This window comes from Schistocerca gregaria, chromosome 1, assembly GCF_023897955.1.
Source record: "Schistocerca gregaria isolate iqSchGreg1 chromosome 1, iqSchGreg1.2, whole genome shotgun sequence".
NCBI classification, from domain to species: domain Eukaryota; kingdom Metazoa; phylum Arthropoda; class Insecta; order Orthoptera; family Acrididae; genus Schistocerca; species Schistocerca gregaria.
In genome coordinates this window covers 577,622,568-577,645,160 of record NC_064920.1, presented here as the reverse complement: position 1 = coordinate 577,645,160, position 22,593 = coordinate 577,622,568, and the positions used below count along the sequence as shown (strand labels likewise).

Sequence of the window (22,593 nt, the reverse complement as noted above, 5' to 3'; positions counted from 1 at the left end):
GCTGTATGAGTAGTAGGGTCTAGTGGTATGTAAGTAAAATACTGGTAGAAGGGGAAAAAAAATTTATTAGAAAGATGTTGATTACACTTCTTTGTACTACTATATGCAAATTTTTTGGGCTTAAAGATTTTCTCTACTAGTTGATATATTCTTTCGAAGTTTCTGCATGTTAGATCTCAGTTAGCCAGTGATAACATCTTGAAATTTTTTGTCAGTGTTGGAACCCAAGGCACTTTGGATGCAATAGTGAAAAATTACTTGTAGCAAAGTCCGAGCTACATTGGCAGTCTTACAAAGTGAACAATTTGAATTGACACATTATTTGCCATGAAGTGCAACGTACCAAGAATAACTGTTGAATCAGTTGAAATTGTACATGTTTCAACACCTGTCCTACAGCCTACACTTGGCAGCAAGTGATTTCCACCTCATCATGTATTTTTATTTATTTATTTATTTATTTATTTATTTAAAGGCCTCTTCATTTCAGAGTAGCAGTTGCAACCTATGTCCCCAATTATTGGCTGGATGTGTTCCAGTCTGTCTTCCTCTACAGTTTTTATCATGTGCTGCTCCCTCTCATACTATGCAAGTTACTCCCTGATCTCTTAACAGATGTCCAATCATCCTGTCCCTCTTTGGCCAAGTATCCCGTATATTCCTTTCCTCGCCAATTCTGCTGAGAACTTTCTCATTCCTTACCCAGTCCACCTAATTTACAAAATTTTTTTATAGCACCACAGCTCAAATGCTTTGATTCTCTTCTGCTTCAGTTTTCCCAATGTCCTTGTTTCACAACCATACAGTCCTGTGCTCCAAACATACTTTCTCAGACATTTCTTCCTCAAAGACTATACCCTATTTGTTACTAGCAGACTTCTCTTTGTCAGGAATGCCCTTCTTGCCAGTGTGGCGGACAGCAGGTAAATAATCAAAATGTTTGTTACCTTTATGTCACCACAAAAAGATATTTAAATTGTGTTTGCATGCTTTAAATCTACCTTTGCCATTTACAAAAGCCTGAAAATGATAATTGCAGTCAGTGAGAAAGTGGAGGAGAACATATTGAACATAATTTCCAGTCTGCCAGTCCACATAACTCTTTGATCTCATTGAATGAAAAAAAATTCCTACTTGCTGTTTACCCAGTTGGATCTGGAATTGCAACTGTAATTAAAAGTTCTGAGTTTTAACTGATTGATACATTCTTTAAAGGTTGACATGCACAAAATATAATGTTATCCCTATCAGAAACAGCAATATTAACAGTTCAGAGGCGACCTGTGCAGTAAGTTACAAGTTAAATGGTCTATTGCTCTGACTTCTAACCAAAAGTTAATTACTTGTCTGAAAAGTAGAAATGATCTTTCCTCTTGCCTTGTGGTTTTATCAACATGACGGGCAACACACAAACAGTTACGACTGTGAAATCTTAGCGACCCACAACAGTGTACGATCCTCATGAGTTCACTTCCTAATTTTACCAATAACACTTTTGATAGCTGCATGGCTCTGATGTCATCTGAAGCACAGCACACACAGGCGTTTGATTGACACGGACAGACTTGTATCTTGGTGCAAAGTCTCTATTCTAACTGCATTGCTGGCTGTATTTATGCACTGCAGATGTCCAAAAGGAATGTGTGCTATCTACCGACCTAGGCACTGGTAGCAGCATCTATATGGCCCTTTCTTGGACATGTGTTAATTAATAACACTGTTGATATCAATTTACAATCTTCTTAATTTTTATATAAAGACAGTTATTTTTTTCTGTAGTTACTGCAAAAGTTTTTGCTCTACTTTGTTTAAACTTTGCTGGCTAAAATTTTAGTATGGAACTGATAGTAGAACATGGCTTTTGAACTGCCTTTTTAAGATTCCTTGTATTAATAGTTATTTACAGTACATTCTTGAAACTTCGTACAGCTTTATTATAGTATGAATATAATGAAGTGCTATAATTAGAACTTTCTATTACAAATACAAACAATACTTAATCTATTATGAATAAGAATGTTTTTGTTTCAATTCGGTTTTCAGTAAAAATTTGAAAACTAGTAGAGGTACCTTGTTGTAGTCACACATATAAGGGTGTCTTTTTTTACATGTAACTGTGATTACATATGAAGAATTCATCATTCTGAGTCTAATATTTAGCACCTTCAGTTTTCCGTAAAAACACTGATTTGACCAAAATATTGCTCTGATCCAGTTGAGACTTGTAAGTTTCAATTGTGACATACATTTGCATATTGTGACAAGTTTTCAGCCTCTTAGTCTTATTTGGTGCCACTTACCTTTTTCTTTAGATCATATATTATGCCTAATATATTCATTTGATCATTGAGTCCTTATGATGTTAACATTAACATACTGAAGAATACACTGACAAAGTTATTTTAATTTTTCAATTTCTCTCTTAGATTATGGTGCAATTCTTTGACTGTTGAGCACAGATATGTTCTGATGACGTGGCGCTGGTAGGAGTGAATGGGGGTAAGCCCCAGCACACTCGCACACTTCTGTACCTCTTACAATCATACAGTGCTTGTTTTGCCTCAAGAACTAGTCTGCTTTTTACATCCTCCTTGCTCCATCTGTCATGGCTTATTTTATTGTCTAGATACCAGAATTCCCTAAGTTTATCTGGTTTGTGATCCCCAATTCTGATAAGTTTCTCGCTTTTCTCATTTCTGCTGCTTCTCATTACTTCCATCTTTCTTCGATTTACTCTGTCCATATTTTGTGCCCATTATACTTTTCATTCAAAAAATCCTATAAGTCTGCTTCACTTTCACTGAGGATATCAAGGGATGAAGGACTTTATATCAGTGAAAGAAGACAACAGCACAGGTGTAAAGAATGTTTCAAAAAGGTTGATGCTTAATAATTTAATTTAAAAGAAGCATACACTATTTACATAGTTTTCAAAGAAAAATTTCCAGCTGTAAAAGTGAGATTTTCTAAGTTTGCAGAACTTAGGCCTAAAAACTGTGTGCTAGCAGGCCAGAGTGGAAGACACTGTCTGTGTGTGCACCACTCAACGGAATGTGAAGCTTATGTTTGAAAATGCAAGAATGAGTTCAGTGATGGATGGCAGAATTAAAACATACAAGGACTGCTTGCAAAGGATGGTTTGCAGCCGACCATCAGCTGACTGCTTCTTTTCAAATCGTTTCATGTCCAGGTACCAAAAGGATTAGAGAACTTTTGGAAAAAGCATATAAAGACAATGCAGTTGAGACTGTCACATACATACAGTGGAGCTATGTGGATCGATGTAACTTGGAAATAATTCAAAAACCAGTAAGTGAATTTGTTGATGTATTTTGTGGAAAACTTCCTGTTCTACTTCATCACAACTTCACAGCAAAGGAACAAAGTGCATTTCTGAGACATACCGAGGAAAATATTCTGGAATGTGAAGTGGCTTTCATTTGTGACTTTTCTTAGAATTATTTGATCATTTTTCAAGATGAGGCACAATCCTGTCATTGGTCAAATAGTCAGGCAACCATTCACCCTGTTGTGGTGTATTTTAAAGAGAAAGAAGCCAAACATTTAAATTTTGTAATAATATCAGATTGCCTTGGCCACAACAATACAGCTGTCTATCTACACACAAATAAAAATAAAACTTGTGTAATCACAAGCAAGATTTTGGAGCTGAGGCTGAATGGCATTTTTCAGCAACAGCACATGGCAAAGGAACATGGGGTAGGCTGGGGGCCAAAGTAAAAAGACTAGCAGCCAGAGCAAGCCTACAAAGACTGCATAAGGACCGAATTATGGATGCAAGGCAACTGTATGAATGGTCACATCAGAACATATCTGACACAGTCTTTGTATTTGTGACCCTTGAAGAAAACATCAAAACTGAAGAACTGGCCAACTGGCACAATACTGCTGGAAATATATCACACACCCAGAAATTTCATGCTTTCATACCTCTCAAATGTGGAACCAAAGTAAATGTGAAATTATTTTCTTCTGCAGTTGTTTCAAGCATATTTCCTGTTGTAAAAGACATACAGCAGATATTAGTGGGTATGTAACATCAGTCTGTGGTGACATTTGGTGGTTGAGTTATGTTCTGGATAAAGATGAAGATTGAAGTAAAGTGCAAGTTACATTCCTCCACACCTCAGGTCCATCACCTATATATATATATATATATCCCATACCACATGATACACTGTGGATCCCTTTTGCAGATGTGAAATGCAAAGTGAACCCCATCACACAGACTGTCCGAACATACAGTGTACCAGACAGTGAAGTGAACAAATGTGTGGGTATCTTCCAATGATTGAAGTCTCAATGACACAATTTGTTAACCCTTAACTTTACTCATAATATTGGATTTTTGATGTTACACTTAATCATGTAAGTGACCTTTTTCCATTAAAAAAATGTAAAAGTAATTGCTACTGCTTGTTTCATTGTAATGTGTTGCTTGTTTCATTCAATGAACTATTCAAAATTTTCTGAAATGATACTAATTCTGGTATTTTTCACAAAACACATATTTCTGAAGTCCTATATCTCCCGAACCCGTGATAGAATTTTGCTATATGTATTAAGACCTTACAAACTGTAATTAATAATTTTTTGGAATTTTTAAAATTGCCATTTATGAGAAATTTAGATTTTAAAATCAACAATTTAAAAAAAAATGTAGTCCCTATCTTGTGGCATATCATATTAAAGCCCCATTCAACAGCTTTAAAATGAGACCACTCCCAGGTTTACATCATCACTGGTTGCCAGCCTATAAGCATCCAAAGGTGCCAAAACATCTACTACTACTACTACTACTACTACTACTTCTAGTAGTAGTAGTAGCAGCAGAAGCTGCTGCTTTATTTATCTGTAGATAATATTTTACTAGGATATAGGACGTGTCAAAGTATTTACAAATTTAGATCAATTTAAAATAAGCTAATTCATACACACATATATTTACCAACTTCTAGTTAGAGACAATCATTACATTTACTCCTGGTATACAATACTGTTTTTTACAAATAATGTATTAAATCTGGTGATCTCTGGGCCATTTTCTGTACTGCAACTTCCCATTTGCTATCCTGAAAAACTGAGTCAGCATCCCTCCATAATGAATGAGATGTTGAGCTCTGAAAGATGAAGAGGTTTCAGTATTGTGCCATGCATAGCTTGGGGATAAGTATTTTTAGAAAGGGAAAAAAGAAGGAAAAAGTATTTCTAGAAAGGAAAAAAGAAGGGGAAAAACATATAAAGTGGAAGGTGTTATGTAGAATGTTTGATATTTTATAATCATTATTATTATTATTTGTTTAACATTTTTTATCCAAGCTCTACTCTTGTGTTAGCTAAGTAATCCTTCAATGTATAAAATGTTGCATAACTGGTACTTTTTAGCTGCCTTTTTAAATAAGTGTGTCATTGCAATTTCTTTAATCTCTTGTATGGCAATTTATTGTAGTTTTATTCCTTGGTAGAAAATGCTGTTTTGAGTTTTATGTGTGTTTTTTCTTGGTAAATGTAAGTTGAGTCTCTGTCATTGCATGGTCATGGACAGAGCTGTTTGTGCAGTAATTACAAATGTTATTTTCGATGTGTACAACTGACTGGTAAATGTATTCACATGGAGCAGTCCCCAGTATTCTGAACAGATCTTTACAATGAGCTCGACTTGTATTTTTGGTTATTATTTTTACGGCTCTTTTCTGGAGTTTGAAATTTGTGTTCATATTTTGTGCATTTGTTCTCCAAAAAAGAATGCCATAGCCAATAACTGAGTGTACATATGAATAATATGTAACTAAAAGACACTGCATGTTACGTACTGATGATAGGATTCTAAGGGCATAACATGCTGATGACATTCTGTTCGCAAGTACCTTTGTGTGTTCACACCAATTCAACTGAAATTCATTCCTAGAAATTTTGCATTTGTTACAGTCTGTAGAGGTGCCATCTACATTTAATTTAACATTGTCATTTTTCCTCTTCAAACTGAAATTCATGGCATTAGTTTTCTTGAGGTTCAATGTCACTTTATTAATTATTGACCAATAATAAACTTCCTTGATAGTTTCATTTGCTTTCACAGCAAAGAGTTCTCTTGTTTTCTCGGTGACTATAATATTGCTGTCATCAACAAAGAGGATTTTTTTCACCATGAGTAATGCTACTGAGAAAGTCGGGAACAGTATTGCTCCTAATACGCTACCTTGTGAACCCCTATATTAATGTATTTTGGTTCTGATAAGTGTTTTACTAAATGTTTAGATCTATTTGAAGTATGTGTTACCTCAACTCTTTGTACCCTATGTATTAGGTATGATTGAAACCAGTCTTTAGCTACTGCTCTTATTCCTAATGCTTCTAATTTATTTAATAGTATATTGCTGTCAGCTGTATCAAATGCCTTAGAAATATCCAAAAATATGCCTGTGACACACTCATCTTTGCCAGGAGCATCAAGTACAATTTTTGTGAATTCTACTATGGCTGACTCCATATTTTTGCCACTTCGGAAACCAAACTGTGATTCACTTAAAAGATTGTATTTATTCAGGCAATTCATTTATCTGTTTTTCATAATTGCTTCTATTATTTTTGAGAATGCTGACAGCAGGGAAATGGGCCGGTAATTTTCTATGTCTTCTGCACTACCTTTCTCAAGCAAAGGTACAACCATTGCCTGTTTTAACTTCTCTGGAAATGTCCATGATGTGAAGGATTCATTTATTACATTTGTTAGGGGGCTTTGTATAATCCCTATGCATTGTTTCCCTACACAGATTGGTACTTCATCTAAGCCTACTGATTTTTATTTTTATTTTTTAGTTTTTGAATTGTTTGACTGACTTCATTCTCTGTGGTTGGAAATAACATCATTGTATTTAGGGCAACATTATTTACAGGTGTTATATTTGTTTGGGGGGAATTTTTGCTGTAACTTCTCTCCAATACTTGAAAATTGCTCGTTTACACAGTTTGCTAAGTGTTGTGGATCATTTATTACCTTATCCTCTTCCCTCAGCAGTATGTTATTCTGTTTGTTTGCTCCTCCCCCTTTCCTTTTTTATAACATCCCAGACTGCTTTGTTTTTATTCTCTGCGTTATATATTATTTTGTCATTAAATGACTTTTTTGCAGCAATCAGCACCTTCCTATAGATCCTTTTGTATCTGTCATAGAAATTTAAGAATTCTGGATAATTGCGAATCTTTTTCATGGATCTGAGGTGTCTGTCTGGGAGGACTTCTTAATATCTGCTGTTATCCATCTGTTTTTGTGGGATGTTGATACAGTCATGCATACTTTTGGAAATGCCTTTTCAAAGTTCAATTTAAACACTGGAGAATTTAGAGAATTTCATATTCAAATTGGTTTCCTTATACACTTCATCCCATCTTTGTTTTTCTAGTTCCTTTGAAAAATCTTTTATTTTGATTTCTGATTGATGTCCTTTGTAGGCTTGTAGTTAAGTGAATGATTCGATGACTGATTTTACTGTTGTTTGTTTGACAGAGATGGGCTGATAGAGATCTTTTACAGCTACATCACATTTTTCCCTGTCCATATTTGTGGCCACATGGTCAATTACTGATGTTTTCGTGGTAACCGTTGTTGCACTATTGACCAATAGGGACATGCTAAAACTTTGAAGGATGTTTATGAAGGTGCTGCTGTATTCATTTATGTTGTTAGTGTTGACATTAATGTCCCCACACAGAATTATGTTGACCTTTTTTACTTGAGACTTTATCTAGAACTTCTGTTAGGTTACTGAAAAAAGTGTTCTCACTACCACTGGGAGATCTATACATACACAAAATGATTAATTTCTTGGTGATATCAAGCCCTGTTAATTCAATAGCTGATATTTCAAAGTGTTTGTCTTCACATACAGTACTGAGGTCATGTCTTGATTTGAACTGTGTTCCTTTTCTGATATAAATGCATGATCCTGCACTCCTTGAATTGCCCTTCCATACAAAGATATACTACACGTTGGATTTCTGTGTCTCTACACCAGTTCAAAGACTGGAGCTCAACTTCTAATAGTTGTATTTTATTTTTTATTGATTGCATGTTTTGATGGATGATTGTTAAGTCTGTGAAATGCCCCATGTTACTCTTTCCAATGGTTTGTTTTGCTTTGTGAAATCTGGTATGTGATATTTTAGCTGTTAAAATCTGTCTTGTGAGTGATTGTTACAGTATTTTTTTAAAATGATGGAGATACTCTGTAGGCAAGGGAACATGTTGTCTGGATTTATCCTAAAAAAAGACCTACTTTTCCTACCTATGACAACAGGCATTTGACCATTTGTGGCCTGAGATCCACACCCTATACTTTCATGAATCAGCTGTACCAATCTTCTCTTCCCAATCCTGTTTAGGTGTAGGCCATGCCTAGTGAAACCCCATCTGTTGATAGTTCCGACGGACACCAGAGAAATACGAGCAAAGTTGGCTGTCCTCAGAGCCATCCCTAACCCCACATTGATTCGCCTCACAGCTCCATCAAGGTGTGGTCGATCATGATGCCCGAACAGCTCAACAAAGTGTACGTTGATGCCATGAGTCAGGGAAGCTTTCTTGTCCAGATCACCAACTATGTCATGTACCCCATCCTTGTCCAAACTGTTTCCCGCCCCACCCACTATCACTACATGGTCCTCCTTTGTAAAGTCCTTACATAAAGACCCCACTTCCTCCATCACATGACAACCCTGCATTTGGCTTGAAGATACTGGTGGCCTGGTACGCTGCCCCTAAACTTCCCTGTAGCTGAGGGTCTACACCTTGCCCATGGCTACTACCTAGCAGCAGCACTTTCTTCTTCCTAACACCTTGAACATTCCTAGGCTTCTTGGCCTTGGTTGAAGTGTGCTGCACATTTCCTGCTCCTTGTTCTACCTGAGGCTCTTCTCCACTAAACTCTGGCAGTGTTAGATACCCTTTCTTGATGTTGACAAAACTGTCAGATTGTGTTCTTTCTTCCTATGCTCCTACCAGCTGCCAGTTCCCAGCCACCCTCCTCCCCTCCTATCTCCCTTGATCCCTAGGAGTTCCTTCCTTGCTTCCTCCAACTGTGTCTGAAGGGCACAGATTTTCCTTTCCTGTTCCCCAATCAAAATGTTCCTACTGCATACTCTGCAGTTCCAGGGGAGAGCCTCTCTGTTCTCCCAACGTTCTCCCCACTGCATCCCCCCTCCCCAGTGAAAATATTTCCTACAAGATTGGCAACAAATCCCTGTACTCGCTACCCTAGAACAGCTCCCACATTTCTCACTCAGTCAGTTTCCAAAGAATAATTAAGTTTAAAGAATGCTTTAAATTTGCCAAGGACGCGAGATTGGCTGTGTGTAAACAAAAAAGTCACAAAGGTCTTATGTGCGGTGGTTGTTTTTTGTACTGATCTAGAGATAAAATGACAGAAGACTGAATTTGTAATTAATTTGCTTTTAGAGAATTTACGTTATCAAGTTTGTTTGGTCAGTTTTTTAAAAGAATATAACTCGGAAAATTTAGGCCTAGATCGCAACTATCTAACTAGTAAGCAATACGATTTAGAAACATTACACTTTTACTGCAACAATAGACACTGATAAAACTAGTAGCAGCCTTTTGTAAACAAATTTTGCACTGTCAAGAAAACTTGCATAGAATTTTTTGTGTTTGTCACACACAATTTCCGGGTATGTCGCAATTATCGAGACTTCAGCTAAAGTACAAGTTTGTTCAAGAACAAGTGCAGCTGGGATGCTAATATTCACTTGTGTGACAAGAACAGACACTACAGCAAGTATACAAAGCAAAGAAAATATAAAAGTTGACTGTATTTCCTCTTAAATAAGTTCTTTTAGCGGACAAAGAAAATACCTGTGATCTCACTCGGCGGCCATCTTGAAATTTCTCCATAAAAATTTAAATCTTTGAAAATTAATAACTTCAAAAAATAATTAAGCTTGATAACTGAAATTTTGTATTTTTCCTTAAGTCAATGATATATCACTGCATACAAAAAATCATGGAAATCTGAGACATCAAGTCTGCATCAGTGTGTTGATTTGACATGGAATGACCCTCACATCAGATGTGCAGTTGACTTACTACTCATAAAAGTAAAGGTTACTTGTAACTGTGACTAATTATGTCCTGTTGGCTCTTGACACAAAGCACACACTCTCTAAAAACACACAAGAAAATCTGCTCAGTGTCATTCCTAGTATTACACACATGAAAAACTCATGTGGAGTATTGAGGTGGAGTCGGGGTGGAATGGCACTAAGAAATATCTAAATATCACAGAATTTAGTACAGTCCCAGATCATGTAATAGGGCCATTCCATGTCAAGTGGTCTAATTTCAGAAAAAAAAACTTCAGAATAAATTCCAGCATGACCATCACAGGTTTTTCTGAAATCTTCTGTGAACAGTTGCACATGTTCCCAGTGAACATTGGGAGGTTTTACTTCCCATAGTTTAATACTGCAGAGATATACCCATAGTCATTTGTTTGATCCTGTAGTGCAGCAGTGAGTTTTCGGCAAAACTGCGACATAGTATCTCCGAAAATATTTTCTTGAAAGAAACAGCAATAGGCCACCTTGTACAACTTCTTGCATTCTCCTGAGTGAAATAATAAAAAAGATTACTGAAATGATTTGTATATGCATAATTTGAAGGAAAGTCTGCTGAAAACCTACTCTTGGAAAAAAAAAAATTAAGTTAGGCATTTATATCTCCAAAGCTAACTGCGGAATAAACCTGAAACTTTGCCCCTGTAGCTTACCAATACAATGCCTTAGAATATAATATTCCATTCTCCTATTCATTTTTAGATATAAATTTCATTCTCCTATTGATTTCCAAAACCTGAATTGTGGTGTCAAACAAATTACTATACAACCAGAAGTATTGAATTAATAATTGTGAAAATTTACCAGTGTCATTGGGGACATGTACATTTGTTCATACTAAATTTTATCAAACTCCATTATGGTCATGTGGGAATCTGTAGACCACTTGGCATGGAATTGACTCCATTTACTCTTACATGATTAGGGTATAGTGACTTCACAGTTCAGTAGCATAGTCAGCAGACTTCCAAGTAATTATATGATCGCAGGATTTGAATCATAACACACCTCTGGCAATTTTTTCTGTTTTAATTTAACTTGTTTAATCCATAGAACAAAAAATTAATATAACAAACAGTTAACATTTCTTATTAAGATATTTTTAGCCTTAAAACTTCCACAGTGTTTCACATGGTTCATTTCATCTCTGTCAATATGTTGTCATTGGGGCTGAGGTCTGGTGTAAATTCTTGTTGAGAGTATGCTGGACAGCATCAAGCCAGTCATGTCGTGTGAAACATCCCAACTCCACATGAAGAGATCCACGTCCAAATTGCCACAGACATGTGGCTGGTTAGTCAGTCAGTGTTCCATTGATAATGTCCACAATAAATTGCAATGATTTAGGATGAATCATTTTATATTCACATCAGAAAGTACTTTGTAAATGTACCTACATACTGATCAGTTCTAGTATTTTTTTCTGCCATATTGTGCAATTGAAATAGTTGTTGTTGTTGTTGTTGTTGTTGTTTTGGTTGTGGTCTTCAGTCCTGAGACTGGTTTGATGTAGCTCTCCATGCTCCTCTATCCTGTGCAAGCTTCTTCATCTCCCAGTACCTACTGCAACCTACATCCTTCTGAATCTGTTTAGTGTATTCATCTCTTGGTCTCCATCTACAATTTTTACCCTCCACACTGCCCTCCAATGCTAAATTGGTGATCCCTTGATGCCTCGGAACATGTCCTACCAACCGGTTCCTTCTTCTTGTCAAGTTTTGCCACAAACTCCTCTTCTCCCCAATTCTATTCAATACCTCGCCATTAGTTATGTGATCTACCCCTCTAATCTTCAGCATTCTTCTGTAGCACCACATTTTGAAAGCTTCTATTCTCTTTTTGTCCAAACTAGTTATCGTCTATGTTTCACTTACATACATGGCTACACTCCATACAAATACTTTCAGAAACGACTTCCTGACACTTGAATCTATACTCGACGTTTACAAATTTCTCTTCTTCAGAAACGCTTTCCTTGCCATTGCCAGTCTACATTTTATATCCTCTTTACTTTGACCATCAGTTATTTCGCTCGCCAAATAGCAAAACTCCTTTACTACTGTAAGTGTCTCATAATCTAATCTAATTTCCTCAGCATCACCCAATTTAATTCGACTAAATTCCATTATCGTAGTTTTGCTTTTGTTGATCTTCATCTTATACCCTCTTTTCATGACACTGTCCATTCTGTTCAACTGCTCCTCCGAGTCCTTTGCTGTCTCTGACCGAATTACAATGTCATCGGCGAACCTCAAGGTTTTTATTTCTTCTCCATAGATTTTAATACCTACTCCGAATTTTGCTTTTGTTTCCTTCACTGCTTGCTCAATATACAGATTAAATAACATCGGGGAGAGACTACAACCCTGTCTCACTTCCTTCCCAACCACTGCCTCCCTTTCATGTCCCTCAACTCTAATAACTGACATCTAGTTTCTGTACAAACTGTAAATAGCCTTTCACTCCCTGTTTTTTACCCCTGCCACCTTCAGAATTTGAAAGAGAATATTCCAGTCGTCATTGTCAAAAGTTTTATCTAAGTCTACAAATGCTAGAAACATAGGTTTGCCTTTCCTTAATCTAGCTTCTAAGATAAGTCATAGGATCAGTATTGCCTCACACGTTCAAATATTTCTACAGAATCCAAACTGACCTTCCCAAGGTTAGCTACTACCAGTTTTTCCATTTGTCTGTAGAGAATACGTGTTAGTATTTTGCATCCGTGACTTATAAAACTGATTGTTCGGTGATTTTCACATCTGTCAGCACCTGCTTTCCTTGCAATCGGAATTATTATATTCTTCTTCAAGTCTGAGGGTATTTCGCCTGTCTCATACATCTTGCTCACCAGATGGTAGAGTTTCGTCAGGACTGGCTCTTCCAAGGCCGTCAGTAGTTCCAATGGAATGTCGTCTACTCTCGGGACCTTGTTTCAACTTAGGTCTTTCAGTGCTCTGTCAAACTCTTCACGCAGTATCTTATCTCCCATTTCATCTTCATTTACATCCTCTTCCATTTCCATAATATTGTCCTCAAGAACATCGCCCCTGTATAGACCCTCTATACACTCCTTCCACCTTTCTGCCTTCCCCACTTTGCTTAGAACTGGGTTTCCATCTGAGCGTTTGATATTCATACAAGTGGCTCTCCTTTCTCCGAAGGTCTCTTTAATTTTCCTGTAGGCTGTATCTATCCTACCCCTAGTGAGATAAGCCTCTACATCCTTACATTTGCCTGCTTAGCCATTTTGCTCTTCCTGTCGATCTCATTTTTGAGATGTTTGTATTCCTTTTTACCTGCTTCACTTGCTGCACTTTTGTATTTTCTCATTTCATCAATTAAATTCAGTATCTCTTCTGTTACCCAAGGATTTCTACTAAGCCCTCATCTTTTTACCTACTTCATCCTCTGCTGCCTTCACTATTTAATTCCTCAAAGGTACCCATTCTTCTTCTACTGTGTTTCTTTCCCCCATTCCTGTCAATTGTTCCCTTATGCTCTCCCTGAACCTCTGGTTCTTTCAGTTTATCCAGGTCCCATCTCCTTAAATTCCCACCTTTTTGCAATTTCTTCAGTTGTAATCTACAGCTCATAACCAATAGATTGTGGTCAGATTCCATGGTTCCTAAATCTCTGTCTTACCATTATGTAATCTATCTGAAACCTGTCAGTATCTCCATGCTTCTTCCATGTATACAACCTTCTTTTATAATTCTTGAACCAAGTGTTAGCTATGATTAAGTTGTGCGCTGTGCAAAATTCTATTAGGCGGCTTCCTCTCTTATTTCTTAGCCCCAATCCATATTCACCTACTACGTTTCCTTCTCTCCCTTTTCCTACTACCGAATTCGTCACCCATGACTACTAAATGTTTGTCTCCCTTCACTATCTGAATAATTTCTTTTATTTGATCATACATTTCTTCAATTTCTTCGTCATCTGCAGAGCTAGTTGGCATATAAACTTGTACTACTGTATTAGGCGTGGGCTTCATGTCTATCTTGGCCACAATGATGGCTGTTTGTAGTTTCTTACCCGCACTCCTATTTTCCTATTCATTATTAAACCTACTCCTGCATTACCCCTATTTGATTTTGTATTTATAACCCTGTATTCACCTGACCAGAAGTCTTGTTCCTCCTGCCACCGAACTTCACTAATTCCCACTATATCTCGCTTTAACCTATCCATTTCCCTTTTTAAATTTTCTAACCTACCTACCTGATTAAGGGATCTGACATTCCACACTCCGATCCGTAGAACGCCAGTTTTCTTTCTCCTGATAACGACGTCCTCTTGAGTAGTCTCCGCCTGGAGATCCGAATGGGGGACTATTTTACCTCCGGAATATTTTACCCAAGAGGACGCCATCATCATTTAATCATATAGTAAAGCTGCATGCCCTTAGGTAAAATTACGGCCGTAATTTCCCCTTGCTTTCAGCCGTTCGCAGTACCAGCAAAGCAAGGCTGTTTTGGTTAGTGTTAAAAGGCCAGAGCAACCTAATATGTGGTGACCAGTATAACCTGCCATGTTAAAATGTCGGTCAATGTAGTAGATTATGCCACCACAAGCAGGGATAATTTCCAGTGGTATATATTACGCCAGAATGATGTTCCCCTTCGGGTATGATGCTGCTAAAATGTTTAGCCCTGTACACAGTTTAGATCACTAAGCCTTGGTTAATGAAAGAAACGTGGTCTACAGTCATCACATTTGATGACTAGTTAGGACTGGAGAGTTGGAGCGTTAGGTGGATTACTTGCTCACCTGGACATCGTAGGTTCAAATCCCTAAACTTAACAGTTTTTGTTTGTCATGTGAATAATTAGAAGTGTTTAGTAAAACTGTACTTTGTGTGATAATTATGGGAAAATCTAATAATGCAGGTAAAAATAATGCAATGTACAGCTACAGTTAGTTCCATGTTCCATGGATCATTTCCATGATAAATGGTAATGATGTGAAATGAATCATTTTACATTCACATCACAAATTAATTTGTAGATGTACTGAACATTTTTGTTCCATTATTATTAAATATACAGTCATGAGTTAGCAGTTCCTACCCACAGCCATTTACACACTCCACTAAGAGAAATTCCTCTGTGGAATAGGAGTTGCCAAAGGGTTTCTTCTCAATTCATTTTCAAATTTTACTTTGCTGTGTGTCAGACATTTTATATAACGAGGCAAGTTATAGATAATTTTAGTTGACAGGTAGGGTTTCCACATACCACATGGTACAGGCCAGGCCCAGGTAAGGGTGATTGCCTGAGCTGCTACCTTCCCATATTGCTGTTTGGTCCCTCTGTCAGGTGTTTGGGAGGTGTGGCTTGAGGTGTGAACATCACCTAAGGTGGGTGCGCCCCCTTCTGAAGGGGGACCTCTAGTTGGAAGGTTCACACCACCAGACACACTGGCAATCATGGTGGATTTTCTTGCAATGAGCCAATTATCTTCTTTACAGTCAAAGTCTACAAAATGTAAATGGAAGTAGTTAAACAATTCAAAGACCCTCCCGGTGGCACCACGGTACCTCATGGTTTCACGTACTGAAGATGCAGTCTTTTGCATTGGTAAATCCTTTTATTATTCAGAAAGTCATTCATGCAATTGCTGGCCCTGTGAAATCCTGTTCTTGTTTACGCAATGACACTTTGTTTTTGAAGACTACTTGTGATTCTCAAGCATAACAACTGGTTGCAGCTCTGCTCCTCCACGGCTATCCGGTTAATGTTGAGGCCCATTGAATGATGAATTCTTCCTGTAATGTTATTTACATTAGGCTGCTCGATGGTCTGACTCAGGCAGAAATCCAAATATACCTCTCTGACCAGGGTGTAATTGCAGTCCGTCAGGCGATGATAAAGGGAAATGCCTCTTTAATGACAAAAGAACTCATTTTCTGATTTTTCTCTGGTGTTCCCATCAAATATCAAACTAGGTTATGTAGTTATCACTGTCAGTCTGTACATTCTGAACCCAATGCTCTGCTACCAGTGTCATTGTTACAACCACTCTAGAGTCTCCAGTCGACAACTGGCCAATGTGCCATCTATGGTAGGGATGCTCATGAGAGCAATTGTCCATCTCCTCCTCTCCAGTGTATCAACTGCACTGGCGACCATGCTGCAGCCTCCAGAGATTGTTCCATCTATCTCGACGAGTGGGTTGACCAGGAGATCCGGGTGAAGGAAAAAGTGCTTTCTCCACTCACTCATAAGTTGTTGGCTAGTCGGAAACCGTGCATTCTACTACCCAGCACTTACAGTATTGTTCTTGCTGCTTCTCGCTCCATGAACGACGCGGTTCTGCAGACAAATGACCTCAAATATAGCATTGCAGTTGAAAAATCGCTCAGTGTTATGGTTGCAGCCCAGTCTCCTCCTCCAGCTGTGCAGCAAGCCACGAAACTTTGGGCGAAGTCACCTGCTACACAACTAGCAGTCCGGAAAGAATGGAAGGAATACTCCCATGAAGACTTAATATGTCCCTCCAGCCAACCAACATCTGAGTCCCCCTTCGCCAACTGGAAAGGCTCCAAGGCGTCAAACAAAGGCAAACAGTCATATCCTTCACCGACTTGAAGTTCCTCTTCAATGGTGTCGCCATGTGGTACCCTCACCCGATCGTCGTTCATGTTGCTGGTGCATACCACCAACAGTTTTTCTGCCCTGGACTCCGCAGACTGACAGAAGGAGAATGGCGGTGCCTCTGTAGATCTCACAGAGCAGGGTCCTCCAGCCACTGTGCCCTGTAGTAGTCCCCCTGTGGGCCTGGGGGTTAGAATAGGCCCTAGGTATTACTGCCTGTTGTAAGAAGTGACTTAATGGAGTCTCACACATTTCGGCCTTAATGTGATGGTCCCACGTAGGGTTTGACCTCCATTTTTCAAAATTTTGCTGAAGAGTGAGCCGATTGGGGAAGGGCACCTTAGATGATGCATCATGTCCCACCTTACATGGTGCACCGTGACCATCATGCATGTTAGATCTTTAGCCCACTTTCTCGTCGTGACATTGCAGTCCTGCTCATCCTCCATCTCTTGAGCGAGTACACCTTCCTGGGTGCGTTTTCCTCCACCCATTATGCAATATAGTTTTCTGCGCCAACGATGACCATGGAATTCTTTGCACCTCACATCCAGCATGGTAGCCAGTCCATTGTGGTGGGGCTGCCATGTACCCTGTTGATTGTAACCCCTGACTACACAAGGTTTGTTCTGCTGATGCCTCCACAGTTTAACTCCCCATGTATTCCATGAACTAGATGCCCATCTTCTTGGGGCATCAGGACTCCCGGCATTGGTCATCCTGCCAGGTGGCCTTTACTGAGGCTAGGTGATGCCCCTGGGAAGGGCACCAGGTCAGAGTGGGTGGCATCAGGGCAGATGACAGGCCATGAAGCGTAGTACGTGATCACTTGCTTGTGATCAAACGGCAGCAGTCTCTAAGCATTCCAAGTCTCAGTGCAGTGGAAGTAAGTATGATCCTAAATTGTTCCCCTCCCTGGTCACACCATGGGACGAATGCCAGGCTAAGGATGGCAGTGAACCTTATTCACCCCGGTACCTCATATGTACAAGAGCTGATAGGGACTCCTTTGTCTCGATGAAGCCTCAGTTTTTTGTAGAGCATTTAGTGGACAAATTTGGGGAGGTGGAGGGCTTGTCCAAAATGCAGTCGGGGTCAGTCTTGATAAAAATGGCATTCTCAGTCCAGTAACGGGCATTACTCACTTGTGACAAGTTGGGTGATGTTTCCATTACCATCACGCCTCATAAGAGCTTAAATATGGTCCAGGGTATTATATTCCACAGGGACCTTCTTTTGCAGTCTGACAACGAGCTGCACGCCAACTTAGTGAGACAAGGAGTTCATTTCGTCCAGCGCATCCATCAGGGTCTGAGGGATAATGAGGATGGCACCGATGCCTTCATCTTGGCCTTCAAGGGTGACACATTACCGGAGAAGGTCAAGGTAATGGTCTACCGCTGCGATGTCAAGCCATATATCCCTCCTCCAATGCGGTGCTTTTACTGTTGGAAGTTCGGCCATATGTCTTCCCGCTGTACTTTCAGCATAACATGTTGAGATTGTGGATGTCCATCCCATCCCATCCCAATTCTCCATGTGACCCTCCCCCATCTGTGTCAACTGTGGAGAACATCATTCCCGTGCTCAGCAGACTGCAGGTTTTTACAGCGAGAAAGGAAAACTGCGGAATACAAGACCCTGGACTGACTGACCTACACTGAGGCCAAGAGGAAATTTGAGCACATACATCCTGTGGCTATGGCCTCATCTTATGGCGCCGCTACAAGAACAGTTGTAGCTGCATCACTACGGCGAGTTCCAGTCAGCTCTCAGAGCTGGAAGACTGCAACTGCCCCCTTGATGGTGGGGGGGGGGGGGGGACACTTCCCTCCCTGATGCTCCCTCATCAGGAGCACTGTCCCCCCAACCAGTCCCCACTTCTCAACCAGAGAAGTGTAAGGGCTTCATGATCATTCTCGGTCCCGGAGACTGAATAAGTGAAGCCCTCCCAGCCAGAGAAACCCAAGGATCAAAAGAGAAATCCAGAAAGAAAACCCCAAGCCTAAGGAAATTGCGGTGCACCCGCACCGCTGCTGCCTACAAGCTCTGCATCTGAGGATGAGTTGAAGATTTTGGTGTCTGCTGAGGACCTAGATCTCGCCAGACCCTCAGACACAATGGATGTAGGCTGTTCAGGAAATAAGTCCGTGGTAGCAGGTGACCCTGAAGCATAGACTGCCTCATTGAGTGTTTCATGCCTTCCCAGTCTCATGATCACGTCATTTTCTAGTGGAATTGCTGGCTGAGCTACGGCAACTCTTAAACTTTTCACCTGCTTTCTATATTGCCCTCCAGGAAACCTGGTTCCCGGCAATGCGGCCCCCTGCTCTTTGCGTCTACAGGGGATAGTACGAGAACCATAGCGAATATAATAGTGTGTCAGGTGGAGTATGCGTTTATGTCCTGAACTCGGTATTTAGTGAACCTGTGCTCCTTCAAACTCCACTTGAAGCTGTGGCTGTCAGGATACGGACAACGCAAGAAATAAGTGTCTGCAACATATATATCCTTCCAGATGGTTTGGTACCCCTGAATGTCTTGGCTGCATTGATTGATCTACTCCCTAAACCTTTCCAACTTTTGGGAGGTTTTAACACCTTGTGGTTTGGCACCATGCTTACTGGCCATGGCGGAGATGTCCAAAATTTACTGTCCCAACTCGACCTCTGCCTCTGAAATACTGGAGGCGCCACACATTTCTGTGTGGCTCATGGTAGTTACTCAGTCATTGATTTATCAATTTGCAGCCCAGGGCTTCTCCCATCTATCCACTGAAGAACACTAGACGACCTGTATGGTAGTGACCACTTCGCCATCTTCCTGTCACTCACCCAACGTCAAGCCCACGGACACCTACCGAGGTGGGCTTTAAACAAGGCAACCTCTGCTGTCACCAATGAATCTCCCCCATGTGGTGCTATCAATGTTATGATTGAGCAGGTCACTATAATGATAATTTCTGCGTCAGAAAATGCGTTCCCTTGTTCTCTAGGGTGCCCCAGGCAAAAGACGGTCACTTGATGGTTGCCAGAAGTTGCTGAGGCAATTAAAGAGCATCAGCGAGCTCTACAGTGACATAAGCGACACCCTTCTCTAGAGCACCTAATAGCCTTCAAGCCGCTCCGTGCACATGTTTGCCTGCTTATAAAATGACGGAAACAGGAGTATTGGGAGAGGTACGTGTCGACCATTGGGTGCCATACATCACCTTCTCAAGTCTGGACGAAGATCAGACGTCTTCGGAGTACCAGACCCCAACAGGTGTCCCTGGTGATAACGTCAATGATGTGCTCTGTGCCGATGCAAACGCGATTGACGAGTACTATGCTCGAGCCTCTGCATTGGAGACCTACCCCCCAGCCTTTCACTCCCTCAAATGGCGAATGGAAAGTCCTCTTGTTCACTACATGCCACAGTGAACCCTGTAACGCCCCATTTACAGAGTGGGAGCTCCTAAGCAACCTTGCACATTACCCCGACACAGCTCCTGGGCCAGATCAGATCCACAGTCAGATGATCAAACATCTCTTGTCTGACTACAAGCAATAATAGCTCCCTGTCATCTTCAACCGGATCTGGTGTGATGGTGTCTTTCCATCACAATGGTGGGAGAGCACCATTATTCTGGTGCTAAAACCCGGTAAAAATCCGCTTGATATGGATTGCTATTGGCCCATTAGCCTCGCCAACGTTCTCTGTAAGCTGCTGGAACGTACTGTGTGTCGGCAGTCGGGTCGGGTTGGGTCGGGTCGGGTTGGGTTGGGTTGGGTCTTGGAGTCTCATGGCCTACTGGCTCCATGCCAGGGCGGCTTCCACCAGGGTTGCTCTACAACTGATAATCTTGTATCCCTTGAGTCTGCAATCTGAACAGCCTTTTCCAGATGCCAACACCTTGTTGCCACCTTTTTTGACTTGGCTAAAGCATACAACATGACCTGACAACACCAAATCCTTGCCACACGTGTGAGTGGGGTCTACTGGGCCCACTCCCGATTTTTATCCAAAACTTCCTGCCGCTCCGTGCTTTCTGTGTCCAAGTTGATGTCTCCTATAGTTACCCCATATTCAGGAGACGCATTCTGCAGGGCTCCAAATTGAGTGTGTATCTATTTTTAGTGGCCATTAATGGTCTAGCAGCAGCCGTAGGGCCATCAGTCTCCCCTTCTCTGTACGCAAATGACTTCTGCATTTCGTATTGCTCCTCCAGTACTGGCGTTGCTGAGTAGTGCCTACAGGGAGCCATTCAAAAGGCACAGTCATGGGCTCTAGTCCACAGCTTCCAGTTTTCAGCTGCGAAGTCGTGTGTCATGCACTTCTGTCAGCATCGTAGCGCTCATCCACAACCTGAAATTTATCTTAATGACAATCCACTCACTGTAGTGGAGACATATTGATTCTTAAGAGTGTTTTTTGATGCCGATTGACTTGGCTACCTCACCTTCGTCAGTTTAAGCAGGAGTGCTGACATCACCTCAATGCTCTTCGCTGCCTGAGCAACACCAGCTGGGGTGCAGACTGCTCTACGCTGCTGCAGCTCTACAGAGCCCTTGTTCAATCCCGCCTTGACTGTGGGAGTCTGGTTTATTGTGTGGCAATGCCCTCAGTGTTGCCTGTACTCGACTCAGTGCACCACTGTGGCGTTCGCCTAGGGACGAGTTTTTTTAGAACGAGTTGGGTGACTAATGTCCTGGAGGAGGCCAGAGTCCTCCATTAAGGAACCAATGTGCACAACTGCCCACCAGTTACGTTGCACACATTCGTAGTTCTCCTGAGCATCCGAATTACCATTTCCTTTTCCCACCCGCGGCAGTTAATCTCCCTCATTGGTGGCCCAGGTCACGGGTCACGATTGCGGTTCACTTGCGATCCCTTCTCTCTGTACAGGAGTCCTTCCCTTTACCATCTCTACTTGAGGTCCATTCATGTACACCTTCATGGTGTACACCTCGGCCGAATCTTCATCTGGAACTTTTGCACAGCCCTAAGGACTCCGTTAACGCCGCCAGTCTCCACTGTCACTTCCTCTCTATTCTTGACTTGTTCCGAGGCTCTGAAGTTATTTTCACCAACAGGTTGATGGCTGATGGTAACGTTGGCTTTGCCTATGTCTGCAGAGGCCATACTGAACAGCAATCCTTGCCCGCTGGCTGCAGCGTATTCACTGCAGAACTTGTGGCTATATCTTGTGCACTTCAGTAAGTCTGTTCCTCTTCTGGTGAGTCTTTTCTTCTCTGTTCTGACTCTCTGAGCAGCCTACAAGCTATCAACCAGTGCTACCCTCGCCATCCTTAGGTAATGAACATACAGGAGTCCATCTCTGCCCTGGAACGGTCCAGTCATTCAGTGGTGTTTGTGTGGACCCCAAGACAGATCAGAGTCTCAGGCAATGAACTTGCTGACAGGCTGGCCAAACCGGCTACGCAGAAACTGCTCATGGAAATGGGCATCTCTGAAACTGACTTGCATTCTCTTACACCGCAAGGTTTTTCAGCTTTGGGAGATGGAGTGGCATAATAGTATGTACAACAAACTGCATGTCATTAAGGAGACTGTGTACGTGTGGAAGTCTTCCCTGCAGGCTTCTCGCAGGGAATCAGTTGTCCTTTGCCGGCTCTGCATTGGCCATACGGGGCTCACACATGATCATCTCCTTCGTCGCGAGGCCCCACCTCAGTGTCGCTGTGGCTCCCAAATGACAGTCATCCACCTCTTGCTGGACTACCGACTTTTATTCTCTCTGCGGCAGACTTTTTTCCCCAGCACTCTACCTTCGGTGTTGGGCGACAGTGCCTCAACAGCAGCTTTAGTTTTATGTTTTATTGGTGAGGGTGAGTTTTATCATTTG

At 40.9% G+C, this 22,593-nt stretch overlaps 1 protein-coding gene across 2 annotated transcripts in view; it reads left to right on the top strand.

Moving 5' to 3' along the window:
• Nucleotides 1–22,593, top strand: part of LOC126356771 (deoxyhypusine hydroxylase) — a 40,226-nt gene that overhangs the window by 817 nt on the left and 16,816 nt on the right. The gene's annotated exons all lie outside the window — the stretch shown is intronic.